The sequence below is a fragment of the Bubalus bubalis genome, chromosome 12 (genome assembly GCF_019923935.1).
Source record: "Bubalus bubalis isolate 160015118507 breed Murrah chromosome 12, NDDB_SH_1, whole genome shotgun sequence".
Lineage (NCBI taxonomy): Eukaryota > Metazoa > Chordata > Mammalia > Artiodactyla > Bovidae > Bubalus > Bubalus bubalis.
Genome location: NC_059168.1, coordinates 10,914,804 through 10,922,470, shown reverse-complemented (window position 1 = coordinate 10,922,470; position 7,667 = coordinate 10,914,804).

Below are 7,667 nucleotides of genomic sequence, written 5' to 3'. Positions count from 1 at the left end.
AGGAAAATAAAGCAGAGTGATAAGAGAATGAAGGAGGAGGTGGGGATATAGATGCCATCTTAGATGATCAGAAAAGACCTCTGATATCTGAGGTCTTTTACTTTTAATAAAGTAAAAGAGTCTGAAATAGGGGATATCTGGGAGGATAGCAAATGCAAAGGCCTTGTTGTAGTTTGCATGTGATTTGTGTTTTGTGATTTTAATGAATCCAGTGTTTTTCACTTTTTACTGAATTCTGCCTTTTGCTCTACATTTGAACTCTCCCTAGTAGGCAACTTTTTGTTTTTTTTCACCTCTGTTTATCCAGAAAAGGAGAAGGAGAAGAAGAAAGGAGGTGGAGGAGCGTGAGGCAACAACGACTATGGGAGGGGAAGGGAGGGCATGATGCCCTTAACCCTGTTTCACTGCTTCCTGGCTCCTAGATGAAGGAGTGGGCATGACCTGTGAGTGGGCAGGTCTAGTCTAAGCAGACTCTCAATCTTGTGGGCACATTAGACATGTGTTGTAGGAATCCACACCATTTATAATTGGCAAATTCCCATGTTTTATGCACTCATTTGTGTAGTCCTGCTATAGAAAGTGTTAGCCAGGAACATGAACTGTCAGTCTCAGCTGTCAGACCCTCTGTTCAAGGTGTGAGTAGGTCTCACCTTCCCCATAGGTTTCCACCTGTCTTTTTCCATTCTTTGGAACCCTGCCTCAATAGATGGCTATCACAGATAATAATGACTTTTTTTTTAGTACAATATCAGTATCTAATTACCGACTCCAGTGTTCTTGCCTGGAGAATCCCAGGGACAGAGGAGCCTAGTGGGCTGCTGTCTATGGGGTCGCACAGAGTCGGACACAACTGAAGCGACTTAGCAGCAGCAGCAGCAGTATCTAATTTACACTTAACATTTTTAGCTAAGACCCTTTGCCACAATCTCAGGCAGTATGTGAGGGATCTATGTACTTAATCTATAAACAGTATTTGCACAGCACTCTTAGCTAGAACTGGAGTCACTATAATGTATTATGACTGATAAAAGTGTGTGTGTGTATGGTTCTTTTTGTTTTTTAAAATATGTTTATTTATTTTTGCCCGCGCTGAGTCTTTGTTGCTGCTCACAGGCTTTCTCTAGCTGCGGCAAGCAGGGGCTGCTCTCCACACCCTCTAGATGTGGTGCGCAGGCTTCTCATTGTCGTGGCTCTTGCTGAGGAGCACAGGCTCCAGGCGCATGGGCTTCAGTAGTTGCGCTGCACAGGCTTAGTTGCCTCTTGGCACGTGGAATCTCCTTGGACCAGAGATGGCACCTGAATGCCCCGCGTGGGCAGGTGGACTCTCAACCACTGAACTCCAGGGAAGCCACGTGTATGTGGTTTCTGATGTCTCCAAACTTCTCTGTACTCTCTCTCCTCTATAAGACCTCAAACATCTGTCTAAGGTGGCTATGGTGGGAGTTGGAGCTAGGACTTAGGAGGCACAGTGTGAACAGAATCATCACTCTCTTTTTGTGACTAAAGCCCTCTGCTTTTGCATTGACTGCATTCTTACCTAGTTTCTTCTTTCCCAGAGAAACAGAAAGCTCTGAATCTTTATTTGGGCCAAAGTTGAATTCCCTAAAGGGATAACAGCTGGGAAATAGTATGGAGAACCTAGGGAATAGGAAGAATCTGAATGATGAGGCTTGGGTTTTAATCCCACCATGGTGGGGGCCAGGTTTCTCTGTGCTTTCAGGGAAAAAGCACTCTCAGCTCCTGTCCTGTCTTCTTATGGCAGCACCACCTTTAACACTGGCTACTACTACTGCTACAAGGAAACATCAACAGGGGTGCTTGCTTAGCCACAGAAGGATTGATGACAGGAGATGGCATTCCTACTTTCTAGCACAGTGCCTCGAACCTACAAAGCAATCAATCTTTGATCGAGAGATTTGTGCTTCAGAGCAGAAACCAGAATTCTAGTAACTGGGAATGCTCCCCACTCATAAGTTTAAAATCAGCATAGAGCTTACAGAGTTTCTTTAGTTTAATATTTCAGCGCTCTCTGGCCAGTGATCCTTGGAAACACACCTATAGTTAAAGCAAAGTTGGATTTATTCTTTGTTGCACCAAGGCAGAACACACATCATGTGAAATTAAAGAGTATCTCAGTAAGAAGACGTAAGGATCTACAGAATTTGGGCTTGTGTCAAGTGATTTTGAGGAAGGTTCAGAGAAGCAGGGCTTTACTCTGAATCAGATGATGTCAGGACAAGGGAATAATTCTATGACTGAGTACATTAATGAATCTTATCTAGAAGAATGGAGTGAGGCTAGAACTATAATTGATAAAACAGTAGCAGTCACCCAAATTAGTTGGAAAAGACAGATGTTTAGTATGTTTATGGTTTGCACAGTAACAGTGTTTATGTCTGTGCTTAGACAAGTGGTCTCGTTTTTTGTTTCCCCTCATCACAGTCATAGAGTGACCTTTTGTGATGTTGGTATTCTAAGAAATTGATTATGCTCAAATAGGAAAGTATCATGGCATAGCTTCAACTGACAGGCCAACTCCTAACAGCATTGAGGCTTAGTTGTCAGACCAGTTTCCTGATCCAGAGGTTTGTTTTCTTAGTGCCCCTTCCCCAAAATTTTGAGTCAGAGGAAAAGTTAGCCCATGGGATGTTAATACATTATATTCAGATTTCTTTTCTTTTTACTATTGCTGAGATTCTGCTGAGTCGGAAAATGGGCTGTAGTTGGACTAGGGTTAATCTCTCCTCATACTCCTGTTGTAGGATAAGTTATTGAATCATATGCTATGACAATGACTGTGTAGTAACATTTAGTACTCTGGACAGGGTACAGTGAACAACTGCAAAAAAAAAGCAGTTACCAGAAACAAAATGCTTATTCATATTCGTTGTAAGTCTGGAAGCCAGAGGCCCAGGTTATAAAACCCTGGCAGTGAAAACAAAAGCCCAGAATAACCCAGCTGATTCTGTTTTAGGTTTTATCTTTTAGCCATGTTCTACTACCCTGAAGGGTAACCGATGCAGGAATAAGTATTGCTAAACACAAACTCCCCTGTGGCTAGCTATGAGAAAATCAAGGCCTATACGACTGTCCATAAAAACTCAGGCTAATGTATTCAAATTTAATTGGTTGAGCTTCTAAAGTAGAAGTTCGGTCATTTATAATGTCTGCTAAGGTCATGGGAAATGCCGGGCTGGATGAATCACAAACTGGAATCAAGATTGTTCAGAGAAATATCAGTAACCCCAGATATCATCCTAATGGCAGAAAGTGAAGAGGAACTAAAGAGCCTCTTGATGAAGGTTAAAGAGGAAAGTAAAAAAGCTGGCTTGCTTAAAACTCAACATTCAAAAAACGAAGATCATGGCATCTGGTCCCATCACTTCATGGCAAATAGATAGGGAAACAATGTAAACAGTGACAGCTTTTCATTTTCTTGGGCTCCAAAATCACTGTGGACAGTGACTATAGCCATGAAATTAAATGACGCTTGCTGCTTGGAAGAAAAGCTATGACCAACCTAGACAGCATAGTAAAAGGCAGAGACATCACTTTGATGAAAAAAGGTCTATCTAGTCAAAGCTACGGTTTTTCCAGTAGTCATGTATGGATGTGAGAGTTGGACCATAAAGAAGGCTGAGCGCTGAAGAATTGATGCTTTTGAATTACGATGCTGGAGAAGACTCCTGAGTCCCTTGGACAGCAAGGAGATCCAACCAGCCAATCCTAAAGGAAATCAGTCCTGAATATTCATTAAAAGGACTGATGCTGAAGCTGAAGCTCTAACACTTTGGCCAACTTATGTGAAAAGCTGATTCATTGGAAGAGACCCTGATGCTGGGAAAGATTGAGGGCAGGAGGAGAAGGGGGCAACAGAGGTTGAGATGGCTGGATGGCATCACTGACTCAATGGACATGATGAGTCTGAACAAACTCCGGGAGTTAGTGAAGGACAGGGAAGCCTGGAGTGCTACAGTTCATGTGGTCGCAAAGAGTTGGACATGACTTTTCAGTCGCCAAGTCTTAATAACAAAGTCAGAGAGAAATGTTTGCAGCATCTTTTTCAGTTGTATTAATCTTGTTGTGGGAATTTCATTCACTGAGGACATACACAGAGAAAGTCAGCTTTCCCTCCTGGGAGTTCTCCCAAGTTGTCTGTGAATCTCTGCTTGCCTCATTTGCTTGGTTTCTGGGTATCTTTCTCAGGGAAATATGAGCCACTGGAGACCTGACCATTTTAAGCATCTGAAAACCTTTAACAATTAGATTCAATACACAGGGTAAGTTAGTAGGAGTGTATAAGCCTGACATTCACGTAAGAAGCAGTACTCGAGTAGGGGTACAGACTATACTGGGAGTACAAGTATTATTAAGTGTATCGGGAGCAAGCCAGTAGTTTGTCCCTCAAGATGGGCAGATTTCTTGGTTAAGTAAAATAGGTTTCTGCAAAGTGGGCTCCAGTAGTTCTGAAGAGAACAAACTGACTATTGGAGCAAGGATAGCCCCAATATTAGTTGCTATTCCTGAAAAGCTAGGTTTTTCTAATAAGGTTGTAATACCCTTAAAAGCCTGACAGGTTACAGTACCTGGGGTCGCAAAGAGCTGGACATGACTGAACAATCTTCACCCTCAGAGAAACATTTTGTTGAGGTGTGGATCTAGGTCTGATTTTTACAAGATTGAAGTTTGGGATTAATTACATGAGAAAAGCTTAAGAACCAGAAGGGGCCTATTGAAGAAAATCTACACTATGAAGTGCTTAAAAGTGCAGCTACTGAATTTTGTCAATAGCCAGTTTAATTAAGAGCATAGCTATGGTTTGAGAAATATATACAAGTATTGCTTTTCTTAAGCAGCAGAAAAGTACAGGGAGTCAAAAGTAAAAAGATGCAGATAAGGTAGATCATATTGAGAAATCATTTTGTTAGTTGTCAAAGTACAGTAATAGGCAAGATTAGTGGTAGGGTGAAGGATGCTGAAGAATCAGAAGAGTAATCTTGTTTTGTTGTCATGGGCACAAGCTGTACACTTCTGTAATCAGCAGCCTCTGGAGAATTCCCAAGAATCTTCAGTTTGAGGTCTTCTAATGGAATGGATGTACTGTAGTCAGGAAAAAATGATGCTTATATTTTTGGCTGGGAAACATGGACCCAAGATCAATGCCTTGGAATTTCACTGCTGGTCCACTTGTTAGCTGTACCTAATCAGGTCTTTTCCATTGAGGTTCAAGGGAAGTTTTCTTCTGATATTTTTTCAGAAAGATCAAATTTCCAGGTTTCAGATCATGCAAAAGTTACTTAGCTGGATGCTTTGGAAATGCAGATTCTACCTATTGTTGATAAAGCAGGAATTATTATGTGGGCCCCTGGAGCAATTAGTCATATCAGATTGTATCAAGGTAGAATTTAGTATTGAAAGTAGTTCCTAAATACAGGAGGCAGCCTATCCTTAATTCAGAAGGAGATACATATATCCTGCTGCTAAGTCACTTCAGTCGTGTCCGACTCTGTGCGGCAGCCCACCAGGCTCCTCCGTCCCTGGGATTCTCCAGGCAAGAATACAGGAGTGGGTTGCCATTTCCTTCTCCAATGCATGAAAGTGAAAAGTGAAAGTGAAGTCGCTCAGTCATGCCCAACTCTTAGCGACCCCATGGACTGCAGCCTAGAGAGGTTCATGTTATTGCTATCAAGGTAAATAGAAGTTCTTTGGGCCTTGGAAGTTTGAAGATTTCTGAAAGATTTGATAATTAGTTTTATAATTCCACTAGTTCTCTTTATTTTTCCTGACATTTGTGGATGATAAGGACAGTGGGGTTTCTAGGTAAATGGTAAAGTTTTACAGAATTACTTAATAACAGATTCAACAAAATGTGTGATCCTGTTACTGGAGAGGTACATCGAGATTTCTCAAGTCAAAATATAAAATAAAGCAATTTTCCCCCTATCATTAAAGCCATAGCTCTCGAGCAAGAAAAAGCCCGAACCCACCATAAGAAGAATTGTACTTATATGTACTCAAAGTTCATTTAGAGGTGTTCCTAGGAGTCCTGAGGCTTTGGGCCTCCATATTCTATCTTTATGGTTTTCCCAGGATTGTGTCATTGGCAGATAGGACCTTCATTCTTGGCAAAGCCCCTAAATTATGCCACCACTGTCGGTTGTGCCCTGCCCCTTTCCCTCCTGTTACAACACCGTGAAGAATTTTTGCTGGACTTCACTTTGTGTCTGTCTCCTTAGATAACAACAAGGGATCTCAAGACTCTTTAATTTCCCATTCATTTTATAGGCGTTCTTAAGGGATAGGGAAATCTTTGTTTTTAAAGCATTTAAAAATCATTGACTAACCCCCAAACATCATCTTTCAGGATTTGGAATAGCTCAACTGGAATTCCATCACCTCCACTAGCTTTGTTCATAGTGATGCTTTCTAAGGGCCACTTGACTTCACATTCCAGGATGTCTGGCTCTAGGTCAGTGATCACACCATCGTGATTATCTGGGTCGTGAAGATCTTTTTTGTACAGTTCTTCTGTGTATTCTTGCCATCTCTTCTTAATATCTTCTGCTTCGGTTAGGTCCATACCATTTCTGTTCTTTATCGAGCCCATCTTTGCATGAAATATTCCTTTGGTATCTCTGATTTTCTTGAAGAGATCCCTAGTGTTTCCCATTCTGTTGTTTTCCTCTATTTCTTTGCATTGATCACTGAAGAAGGCTTTCTTATCTCTTCTTGCTATTCTTTGGAACTCTGCATTCAGATGTTTATATCTTTCCTTTTCTCCTTTGCTTTTCGCTTCTCTTCTTTTCACAGCTATTTGTAAGGCCTCCCCAGACAGCCATTTTGCTTTTTTGCATTTCTTTTCCATGGGGATGGTCTTGATCCCTGTCTCCTGTACAATGTCACGAACCTCATTCCATAGTTCATCAGGCACTCTATATATCAGATCTAGGCCCTTAAATCTATTTCTCACTTCCACTGTATAATCATAAGGGATTTGATTTAGGTCATACCTGAATGGTCTAGTGGTTTTCCCTACTTTCTTCAATTTAAGTCTGAATTTGGCAATAAGGAGTTCATGGTCTGAGCCACAGTCAGCTCCTGGTCTTGTTTTTGTTGACTGTATAGAGCTTCTCCATCTTTGGCTGCAAAGAATATAATCAATCTGATTTCGGTGTTGACCATCTGGTGATGTCCATGTGTAGAGTCTTCTCTTGTGTTGTTGGAAGAGGGTGTTTGTTATGACCAGTGCATTTTCTTGGCAAAACTCTTTTAGTCTTTGCCCTGCTTCATTCGGTATTCCAAGCCCCAATTTGCCTGTTACTCCAGGTGTTCCTTGACTTCCTACTTTTGCATTCCAGTCCCCTATAATGAAAAGGACATCTTTTTTGGGTGTTAGTTCTAAAAGGTCTTGTAGGTCTTCATAGAACCGTTCAACTTCAGCTTCTTCAGCGTTAGTGGTTGGGGCATAGACTTGGATCACTATGATATTGAATGGTTTGCCTTGGAAACGAACAGAGATCATTCTGTCATTTTTGAGATTGCATCCAAGTACTGCATTTTGGACTCTTTTGTTGACCATGATGGCCACTCCATTTCTTATGAGGGATTCCTGCCTGCAGTAGTAGATATAATGGTCATCTGAGTTAAATTCACCCATTCCAGTCCAT